The sequence below is a fragment of the Cebus imitator genome, unplaced genomic scaffold (assembly GCF_001604975.1).
Source record: "Cebus imitator isolate Cc_AM_T3 unplaced genomic scaffold, Cebus_imitator-1.0 Scaffold149, whole genome shotgun sequence".
Classification (NCBI taxonomy): Eukaryota; Metazoa; Chordata; class Mammalia; order Primates; family Cebidae; genus Cebus; species Cebus imitator.
This window is the reverse complement of record NW_016107464.1, coordinates 3,875,318-3,886,905: the sequence shown is the minus strand read 5'-3', so window position 1 is coordinate 3,886,905 and position 11,588 is coordinate 3,875,318. Positions and strand designations below refer to the sequence as shown.

The window sequence follows — 11,588 nt, the reverse complement described above, 5'->3', positions numbered from 1 at the left end:
GCTAGCTGGGAGGCTGAGGCAGGAGAATTGGTTGAACCTGGGAGGCGGAGGTTGCAGTGAGCTGAGATTGAGCCATTGCACTCCAGCCTGGGTGACCGTGAGACTCCATCTCAAAAAAAAAAAAAACAATTTCCCATGTGGTATGTGATGCTTGCACCACTAATGGGGAAGACAGCTTGCTCTTGTAGGACACTGCTGTAGCACTTCTTTGAAAGTCAGCTATTTTATAGAAACACCAAAATGATAATGTTAGCTGGCACAAATCCAGAAACTCAAGCTTTTGATCATTTATTGACAGTCATGTCTGGACTGCCAGTTTCATGCAGGACACTTTTCAAAGGATTAAACATGGCATAGATTTGCCAGTCAGTAAGGTAAATTATCAGGCTTATTGCAGTGTGAGACCACACCTATGGTCTTTCTTCTATACCTAGCTACTGTACAACTTTGTATCTTAAATTGTTGGCTTTAGGTTTCAGTGTTTGGTTTTCCCATTTATAAAAGAGAGCAGCTATATGGTAACTTAGACCTCACTCAGAATCATACCACATTCATCATATGGTAATAACAGATGGAATACATTTTTATGCAATATAGGAATATATTCTGTAGAACCAGGGACTGAAAAGGTCAGTAGGACCACAGGGTCAGTTATTTCAAGCCACAGATCGGTATAATAATTTCTTTTTCACAGTATTCTTGATAAATTATGTTTCTGTAGCTGACATTCTCTCATATATTCCAGAGGTCTGTATCCAACTGCTTTTTAATTTTTTTTTTAGAGACAGGGTCTTGCTGTGTTGCCCAGGCTGGTCTCAAACTCCTGAGTTCAAGCGATCCTCCTGCCTAAGCCTGCTGATTAGCTGGGATTACAGATGAACTGCTTTTTAAATCATTCTACTTGGATGATACACAGGCATTTCAAAATTAATTATTTCTAATTGATAGACAATTGTACATATGTATGGGGTACATGTGATATTTGACTCATGCATACAATGTGCAGTGATCAAATCAGGGTATTGTAGATATTCATCATCTCAAAAATTTATTTGTATTGGGAACATTTAAATATTTTAGCTATTTTGAAATATACAATAAATTGTTAACAACAGTCACCTTACTGTGCTATCCAACACTAAAATTTATTCCTTCTATCCACATTTTTACCCATTAACCAACTTCTCTCCATCCCCTTCCCCTTCCAGCCTCTGGTAACTGTCATTCTACTTACCAACTCCATGAGATCAACTGGTGGTGTTTTTTTTTTTTGTTTTTTTTTTTTGGAGTCTGAGTCTCACTCTTATCACCCAGGCTGGAGTGCAGCGGTGTGATCTCGGCTCACTGCAACCTCTGCTGCCCAGGTTCAAGCGATTCTCCTGCCTCAGCTTTCTGAGTAGCCACTGCACCTGGCTAATTTTTTTATATATTAAGTAGAGACAGGATTTCACCATTTTGGCCAGGCTGGTCTTGAACTCCTGACCTTGTGATCCACCCACCTTAGCCTCCCAAAGTGCTGGGATTACAGGCGTGAGCCACCGTGCCCGGCCAAGATCAACTTTTTTAGCTCCCATGTATGAGTGAGAATGTGCAGTATATGTCTCTCTGTGCATGGCTTATTTCACTTTGCATAATGACCTCCAGTTCCATCTGTGTTGCTGCCAATGACAGGCTGAATAGTATTCTGTTGTGTATATATGCCACATTTTTTTTTATCTATTCATTTGTTGATGAATGCTTAGGTTGTTTCCATATCTTGGCTATTGTGAATAGTGCTGCAATAAAGATGGGGATGCAGGCATACCTTTGATATACTGATTTCCATTCCTTGATAAATATCCAGCAGTGGGACTGCTGGATCATATGGCCGTTCTATTTTTAGTTTTTTTGAGAAACCTACATACATTTTTCTATAATGGCTGTATAATTCAGTGTATGAGAATTCCTTTTTCTCTGTGTCCTCACCAGCATTTGTTATTTTTTAGTCTTTTTGTTCATACCCATTCTAACTGGCAGTGTCAAATTTAACAAGTTCAAACGGGAGTTCTTGATCTCCCCCTACTTTCAAATATGTTCCCCTTACAGTAGTTCCCATTTCAATAAATAGCACCTCCATGGGCCCAGTTACTAAGTTAAGCTACCAATCTCTGCTTCCACTCTTAACTTCTGCCTTCTTCGCATAGTAGCTGACAAATTTATTTTAAAAGTATCAAATCCTCCACCCCTTCAATGGCTTCCTGTTACATACAATTTTAAAATCCTTACCATGGCCTACTAAGTGCTGCATGATCTGACCCCTACTTACCTTTATGACCTCAACTTATACTGTTCTCTCCCTTAAGAAGCTTCAGACAAGATAGGCATTTTCCGTTTCCACAAAGAGCAATCTTTTCTCCTCCAATCCAACCCACCTGGTCAAAGAGCTTTCTAGGAGCTTATCCTGCCCCTCTTCCATTTGGCTAACTCTATCTTACTCTGAGAGGTCTTCCTTGACTACCCTTCCTTGGTCCCTAATTTAGTTTTATTTTTGAAACAAGAGTCTCGCCCTGTTGCCCAGGCTGGAGTGCAGTGGCATGATCATCGCTGACTGTTAATCTCGAACTCCTGAGCTCAAGTGATCTTTCCTCCAGCCTTGGCCTCCAAAAGCGCTGGGATCACAGGCATGAACACCTGGCCCTGTTTTTAAATTACAGTTCCTTCAGTGCATTTACTATCATTTTAAACACATTGGTTTAAATGATACTTGATCACTGTCTACCTTCTCCACTAGAGAATTAATTTCAGGAGAACAGGAACCGAATTGCTTTGTTCAGTTTGTGCTCATAATAGTAATGGCACCAGCAGCAACTTACATACAGCATGTATTTTGTGGCAGGCATTATGATAAGCACCGTACATACAACTAATTTAATATGTGCTTATAGTATATTGCCTGTCAGGTAGCCAATGGTCAGTTTGTTCAGTCAATGAACCCAGCCCCTACGTGCTCACCTACAGGAAGCCTAGCATCCCCGGAAACTGCTCATTATGCTGTTAGATAACCAGTGCTCACAGGAATCTTCTTTACACTGTATTGGCCTTAGCGTATCTCCCTGCAGTTTCCACCCACTGGTTCTATTTCTGCCCCTTCTGGGGCCACGCAACACGAGCCTGAATCGTCCTTCCGCAAGCTCGCCTTTGCAGGACCCTGAGACCCACGCGCTCCCTTCTCGTGTCCCTTCCTCCCGCCTCCCGGTACCCCTCCTGCAGATACAGCTTTTCTGCAAGGTGGTCTGGAAGCCCAGCCCCGGCCAGCCAGCTGCTCCCGGCATCCTTCGCCGCCTCGCGCGTCACGTGACGGCGGCGGCCCCGCACGCTCCCCAGGCAACTGTCCGCCCCCGGGCGGGGCCGGCCGCGCGCCGCAATCCTACCGGCTGCTGCGGCTCCAGCGGGGGCGGCGGGCGGCTTCTAGGGCACCGGCGGCCGCGGCCCGGACTTCGCGGTGGGCGAGCCCCCTGTAAGGTAAGCGGCCGGTGCGCAGAGGCTGCGGGCGAACTTGGGCGGCCGGGGGAGGAAACTCGGGGCACTTCCCCAGGCTACCGACCCAGGAGGCGCCGCTCGGTCGTGGCGGAGGCTGAGCGTCTGGGCTTCGGGCTTCAGGGGTCTGGCGGGACCGGGAGGGGTGCCCTCGGGCCGCCCGCGGCTCCGCGCTCTCCCGGCACCTGGAGGCTCTGGCGCGCCGACGGAGAGCTGTCCCTTGGTTTCCTCTCGCGTAAAACTACCGGACGCGGAGGATGTATCTCCACGGCGCCTCCAGCCCTGAGATTTTGCGAGTAAAATCGAAGAGGAAGAGGCTGCCTCTTGGGATTGGAAGAGCCTTCACCTAGGAACGCAGAGGCAAATAGGGGGCTGGGCACCCACTGTGTATTTTATGCAAATCGCAAGCCTCTGAGAGACGGTTTCTTCATCTTTAAGCAAAAAGTGATAATCCCTGTCCTGTCTTGCTCTTAGGACTACAGTGAAGAACAGAGGGGAAAGTCATTTGAGGAACGAGAACTCTGGAGTCAGTCAGCTCTGGGTTCAGATCCCAGTTCTGCCACTTTACTGGCTTTGTGACCTTGAGCCAGATCGATTCCTCATCTGTTAAAAGAAGTTAGTAAACTCATGGGTTGCTGGGAGGATTAATTGTAAAGGGTTTAGCACACCGTGTCTGGCACAAAAGCCTCAGTAGATAATGCTGTTAATAAAAGCATTATTAGTAAGGTAGAGATTGCCCCCATGTGAAGGGTTTTTCAGCACAATAATCACATTTGTTTCTATGTTTTTAGTCCTAAAAACAGTGCCGTTTTGGTTTGTAAGACCCTTTCCCTTTTTCTCATTCTGGGCCCCCTTTGCCTTCTCTTTTACAATTGGCATATGAACCTGTTGGTCCTACCAAATGAGTCAGACTGGATGGGAACGTCAGTTTGCTTAAGCAGTTGGGTATCAGATTCCCTCTGAGGGGAGAGAAAAGTGCCAGGCATGTGTTGCCACCAAAAAAAACCACAGTACAATGATTGACTGTCAGAGCTGGAGGATGCCTGGGAAACCATCTAATCCAACTGTCTTCTTTGCCAATGGAGAGACTGGACCCAGAAAGAAGGAGGAGGACAGGACTTTGATATTGCTCAGAACCCAACAGAGTGTTGGCAATGGGTAGTGGAGAGGATGAACCTTTTACTTCAATTCTAATCTAATTCTGCATTTATTCAACAGCTATTTATGGAACTCCTACTGTGTGCTTATACACCTACTGGATCTGGACATAGACCTGTGAACAAGACACACATGGTCCCTGTCCTCAAAGGGCTTTTTCCATGGCTAGCTATGTTAGTTTGAGGTTATATAATGTGTGTGTGTGTGTGTGTGTGTGTATCCATTTAAACCCAAGTTGTGAAATGAGACATACATGTATATCCATCTCCCTGCCGGTTCTCAGTACATTTTAAAATAACAATAAGCTCCAGCTCCCAGTGAGCTTACCTCATATAGCAGTTGGCCTCCAGGGACAGGAACACACAGAGAGGCCTGAATTGTTTCATGATCCCTCACACCAGTTCCAGAGTCCTTGTTGGAGCCTGGTGAGATTTGAGAGACTGGAGAAAAAGCTGCTTTTTTTTTTTTTTAGGGAAAGGATTTTCTTCTGGCCTGGAACACTTGGATTTCTTTGTCTTTCTGGTTGCAGACCTCTTATTGTTTTTAGATTTCTGAAAAGAGCCACCGTCACCATAGTGCCTTCATTTTGGTTGCTGTGGTTATCAGGGGAATTGTGTTTTCATGATCGCACAAGTAGCTGTTACCAGGGGAATTGTTTTTTATGATCGCACAAGTCTCTGTTAAGCGATAGGTGGTCAAGCAGTCACCAGTTCACCATGAGTTTCCGTTCTCTGGTTTGTTTCAGTTGCGGTGCGGTCACACTGTCCCTTGCTTCCCTCCCTCCTTTTTTCCTTCAATAAATGTGCATTGGTGGCAGTGGAGTGCCAAGAGGAGTGAGAGTGAGTAGAAATAGATAAAAACGTACATAAACTGTGGCCTTAGAGACCTCAGACTCTTTGGCAGGGATAAAACTGAGGGGAGATTACTGGGGTCTCTGATGATGTAGGTAGGGGGTCAGCAAGAGTTCTCAGAGATGGGAGGGATGGTGTCCTGGGCAATCAGGAAAACATCACCTTGCTTTTCATAGGAAGATGTGAAATAAATTCCTTTTATGTGCTTCAGTCATGAAATAGATGGAAAAAGCATTTGTTCTTTCAGTTTGCCTTAATGAATGAACCTATTCTTGAGTTACTTATCATGGATTTTGTTTGAAATGTCTGCTGATTTCTCTCCTTACCCTCTTTCTGTTTAGTGATTATTAGTTTCTTACTTACCTAAAATGTTTGATATTATATACATAAAGGTATGTATACAAAGAGACATTTGATTAAGATTTTGTCTATTTCAGTTTAGATGTTTAACATATGTGTCTCATTTCACAAGTTGAGTTTAAATTCAGTCTTGTATTTCCTTATTTTTTCTAAGTAGATCGCCAAGTCCTCTCTAATGCCCTTATTAGTGAGAATTCCAGTGTCTCCCTCTCCAAGCTCTCTGGGGGCTTATACATTCCAAAGGGGTCAGTCTTACCGTCACTCTCCAGAGAAGAGAGAACTGCATTGTCTGAGCAGTCCACACACACTGTCATCCTGACACAGCTATATGGTATCACTATTGAAGAGCTGTCCTACACAGTCCACAGATGTGTGGTCACTGCTGCTCAACACCCTTATTGGACCAAACCCCTGTCAGCATGACTCCATGCTTGGATTCCAAGGTTGGAGCTTTATTAGTTTGCGCTTGTGTGCTCAGCCATTCTCCCCAAGGCACCTCACTCTGGGCTTTCTGTTGAGCTTTTCACCAGACTGGGTTCCCCTGCTCTCCTGGAGAGTTCTCTTTTAGGGCATTTGGAGTCCTTTCCTGCTAGCAGCCTTGGTCATGGTCATCCAGACCACCCAAGAGATTTCTCTGTTTTCAAACCCCTTGTTAGAATTTGCAGACTTCTCTTCCTAACCCTTACCCAAATCCCTTTGGCACATTGGTTCCGCATACTCTCCAGGATCCTGCCTACCAAAGATTCTCAGTAATGGCAGCCTTCAACAAGATATCTACCCCAGGACTTTAGGTGCCTACTCAGCTTACTTTTTCATATGTAAAGAGGGGTCCTCAGGTCACCCTGAGCAAAGCACAGATTTGTTCCCAGGAGATGCTGCCTACACCTATAGTCCTAAGAGAAGTAGGCATTCTGGAAAATTTGCTTGGCATGTACCCTGTTAGGGATTTTGCAGGCAAAGTTTTAATTAAAAAATAAAGGATTTTAGTTTTCTTAATTTTTCTAAGAAACAGTAATCAGTATATTTATTTCATTTATTTGTTTTAAACTTTTTTGAATATGAAATACAATAAATGTGCATGGCAAAAAACACAAATATGTAGTTTAATAAATAACTATAAGGGAAATACACATGTAATCACCACCATGTCAAGAACCGGAACATTGCCAGTACTCAGTACCTGCTTGCAAATCGTAATTTCCTCCCCCAGAAGAAATCATCTTGACTTTTGTGATAATCATTTTTTTGCTTTTCTTTGTAACTATGCATATATCCCTAAACAATATAGTTTAACTAAGTTTTTTTACTTCATACATAAAGAATCATGCTGTTTGCATTTTGTATTTTGCTTCTTTTGCTCAACTTGTTGTTTGTGAGATACATCCATGTGGCGACCTCACTTTCATTGCTAACAGTGTTTCCTGATATGACTGTGTCACAATAGACTTATTCATCCTCTGGTTGTTGGATACTTGAGTTGCTTATAGTTTCTAGGTTTTTTTTTTCTTTTCTTTTTTTTCTCGTTCCTCAGCTGGAAGCTTATAGTTTCTGACTGCCAAGCACATCCTTAGATATTTTCTGTTTTATGTGAACAAGTTTTTTGTTTTTCGTTTTGAGACGGAGTTTCGTTCTTGTTGCCCGGGCTGGAGTGCAATGGCACGATTTCAGCTCACCGCAACCTCCGCCTCCCAGGTTCAAGTGATTCCCCTGCCTCAGCCTCCCAAGTAGCTGGGATTACAGGCATGCACCACCACACCTGGCTAATTTTTACGTGTTTTTAGTAGAGATGAGGTTTCTCCATGTTGGTCAGCCTGGTCTCGAACTCCCGACCTCAGGTGATCCACCTGCCTGTGCCTCCCAAAGTGCTGGGATTACAGGCGTGAGTCACCATGCCCAGCTTATGTGAACATATTTCTTTAGGTTATATACATTAGAGTAGAATTGCTTTGCTAGATAATGCCAAACAGTTTTCCAAGTGATTGTACCAATTTACTTTCCTACGGGGAGTATATGAGAGTTCCAGTTGCTTCATATCGAGGCAAATAGTTGGTTTTATTGGTTGTAATTTTTTAGCTATTTTCATGTGTGTGTCGTGATATTTCTTGTGGTTTTAACTTGTTCTCCTTCGTTGCTATTGATATTGGGCCCTTTTTTTTTTTTTTTCTGAAACAGGGTCTTGCTTTGTCACCCAGGCTGGAGTGCAGTGGCATGATCATGGCTTACTGCAGTCTCAACCTCCCAGGCTCAAGAGAACTCTCCCACCTCTGCACCCTGAGCAGCTGGGACAGCCAGATAATCTTTTTTTCTTTTTGAGACAGAGTCCGGCCTTGTCACTCAGGCTGCAGTGCAGTGGCGTGATCTCGGCTCACTGCAACCTCCACCTCCCAGATTCAAGCAGTTCTCTGCCTTAGCCTCCCAAGTAGTTGGGATTACAGGCACCCGCCATCATGCCTGGCTAATTTTTGTATTTTTAGTAGAGACGGGGTTTCACCATCTTGGCCAGGCTGGTCTTGAACTCCTGACCTTGTGATCCACCTGCTTTGGCCTCCCAAAGTGCTGGGATGACAGATGTGAGCCACAGCGTGTGGCTGCCAGATAATTTTTAATTTTTTTTTCTATAGAGACTGGGTCTTGCCATGTTTCCCAGGCTAGTCTCAAACTCCTGGACTCAAGGTGTTCTCCCATGTCAGCCTCCCAAAGTGCTGGGATTACAGGTGTGAGCTACCACACCCAGCCCTTTGGCAGTTTTTTATCAGTTAATTGGATTGCCCCTTTTGTGAACTATTCGTGTCTCTTGCCATTTTTAAATTTTTCATAGTGATTTTTCAATAAGGAAATATATAAAGGATACAGTATATATATATTTTTTATCACTAAAAAAAATACATTTCCTTTATATATTTTGGTTAGTGGCCCCTGTCAGTTGTATATTTTAAAAGTATGTTCTTATACTGTGTGGCTTTTTACTTTCTTAAATTATGATATCTTAGATCTCATTCTGTAGAAGCAGGGCATGAAATAGGGATTTTTGTTCAAGTGAGACTGTGGAAGAAGCGCTCAGGAAAAGGAATATGAGGGAAGCAGGATTGAGGGAGGAGAGGCACAGCCTGGTGAGGGGGCAGTTGCAGTTCTCTGGAGAAAGGGACATCTGTGAGTTGTTCTCAGCTGACACTTACGTCTGGGTGATGGTGTGCTAGCCAGTAAAAAGGATCTGGGTGGAACCAGTAGTAGTCTCCGAAGTCCACCTCTTGCACCATTCAGATAGGCTTGCTTCTTATGTTAAGTTCACTCTATCCAGGTACAGCTTCTCCAGGGTTCTGGTTAGTCACAATTCCTGGGAAAACTTATAAGAGGAAGATTAGTGGGACAAACTGCAACCCTTGCTGCTGCAGTTGGTTCAGAAATCTAACAAATGCCCATCTCATCCTCTTCCACCATCCATTTTTGTTTCCCTTCCTTTGTCCTTTGAATGTATGATGGAACTTCATGATGCAGCCACTTGGGCTTGGAGGTATGTTTGTTTTCTTTGCAGTCTTATTTTTGACCACAGATTCAAAGTCTTTAATGGTTCTAGGATGATTTTGTTTTTATAATTTCTTAACTAAGTAATATTTTCCTAGGAATTTATCCCTTCATGTTTATTTATATAAAGTCATTTACAGTGTTTTCTTATCTTTTGGTGTACAACATCTGTAGAGATATCTATGCCCTCTTTCATTCTGATTTCATTTTAATGCTTTTCTTCTTCTTTTGATTTCAGTAGAGGTTCTTTTCAGAGAACCTGCTTTTATCATCAGTGATAGTCTTCATAATAAATTTGTTTTCTGGCTAGGCACAGTGGCTCACACCTGTAATCACAGCACTTTGGGAGGACGAGGCGGGCGGATCACCTGAGGTCAGGAGTTCGAAACCAGCCTGACCAACATGGAGAAACCCTGTCTCTACTAAAAATACAAAATTAGCTGGGCGTGGTGGTGCATGCCTGTAATCCCAGCTACTTGGGAGGCTGAGGCAGGAGAATCGCTTGAACCTGGGAGGCGGAGATTGTGGTGAGCTGAGATCACACCATTGCACTCCAGCCTGGGCAACAAGAACAAAACTCTGTCTCAAAAAAAATTTTTTTTTAATAAAATAAGAAATAAATTTGTTTTCTGTTTCATAAGTTCTGCTCCGTTATTTATTTTTCTCTTCTTTTTTAAGATGGGGTTTCACCATGATGGCCAGGCTGGTCTTGAACTCCTGACCTGAGGTGATCCACCCACCTCGGCCTCCCAAAGTGCTGGGATTACAGGCGTGAGCAACCGTGCCCGGCCTATTTTTCTCTTCTGTTTTCCTTTCTTTTTCTGATTTCTTGAAATTGATCTTTAGTTTCATTGATTTTTATCCTTTTGATTCTTTCCATTTAAAATTATACTTTTTTTTTTTTTTTTTTTTTTTTTTTTTTTTTTTTTTTTTTTTTTTTTTTTTTTTCTGAGGTGGACTTTTTGCTCTTATTGTCCAGGCTAAGGTACTATGGCACAATCCTTGGCTCACTGCAGCCTCTGCCTCCTGGGTTCAACTGATTCTCCTGCCTCAGCCTCCCAAGTACCTGGGATTGCAGGCATGTACCATTACTCCTGGCTAAATTTTTTGTATTTTAGTAGAGACAGGGTTTCACCATGTTGGCCAGGCTGATCTAGAACTCCTGAGCATCCCAAAGTGCTGGGATTATAGGTGTGTGCCACCATGCCCGGCCTTCTTGTTGTTTATTTCTAAAAATAGTATAATTTCCATTGTCATTCTTTCTTTAACCAATAGGTATTATATTTGAGAAATGTGTTTTGTAATTTCCAAACATACGAACATTTTCTAATTATCCTTTATTAATTGACTGTGGTCAGTGCGTTCTGTTTTTTGTTTGTTTGTTTGTTTTCGAGATAGTTTTACTGTCTCCTACATTGGAGTACAGTGATGCGATCAGAGCTAACTGCACCCTTGAACACCTGGCTTACGCAATCCTCCTGCCTTCCTAAGTAGCTGGGAGGACACACAGTGGTGTGAGCCACTGTGCTCGAAGCTGTATAATTTCAATCCTTTGAAATTATTTGATATTTCAGTTAGAGCTCTGTTTATGGTCAGTTTTTATAAATGTTCCATGTGTGTTTGAAAGTGATGTGCATTCTACAGTTACTGGATTCAATGTCCAATGAAATGCCATTAGATCAAGTTTATTAATCGTTTTCAAATCTTCTTTATCCTTACTGGTTTCTTTTTCTTTTTCTTTTTGTGCCTGTCTTAGCAATTATAGAGAGATGTGTCTAAATATCCAACTATAATTATGAATTTGCCTACTTCTTTTTTTAATTATTTTGCTTTATATCTGTAAGCCCATATTATCAAGTGCATACAAACATAAAGTTGTTTTATTTTCTTGGTGAATTAATTCACCTTTTATCATTATGAAGCTGCCCTTTTTGTTTCTAATTATCTTTTTTGCTTTACACTTATCTGATAGTGTAGCTATGCCATCTTTTTAAAAATCTGTGCAAAGTAGATGTTTTTCCATTAGTTACATATTTTCTGTAACTGTGTGTTTTAGGTAAGTCTCTTATAAATATCGTATAATTGGGTTTTGGTTTTCTTTAAACCCTGACTTTGTTTTTTAATTAGAACATGTAGTCTATTTTCATGAATGGTACCACTGATGTATTTGGGTTTAGGTCT

At 42.5% G+C, this 11,588-nt stretch overlaps 1 protein-coding gene across 3 annotated transcripts in view; it reads left to right on the top strand.

Annotated features, from left to right (window-relative positions):
- The first annotated feature begins 3,346 nt into the window (after positions 1-3,346).
- The window catches only part of FBXO10 (F-box protein 10), a 57,412-nt gene continuing 49,170 nt past the window's right edge, over positions 3,347-11,588 (top strand). For all 3 annotated transcript variants that reach the window (XM_017543201.1, XM_017543203.2, XM_017543202.2), the window contains exon 1: positions 3,347-3,501. The gene's annotated coding sequence lies outside the window, so the exon portion shown is untranslated. The remainder of the gene's footprint in view (positions 3,502-11,588) is intronic.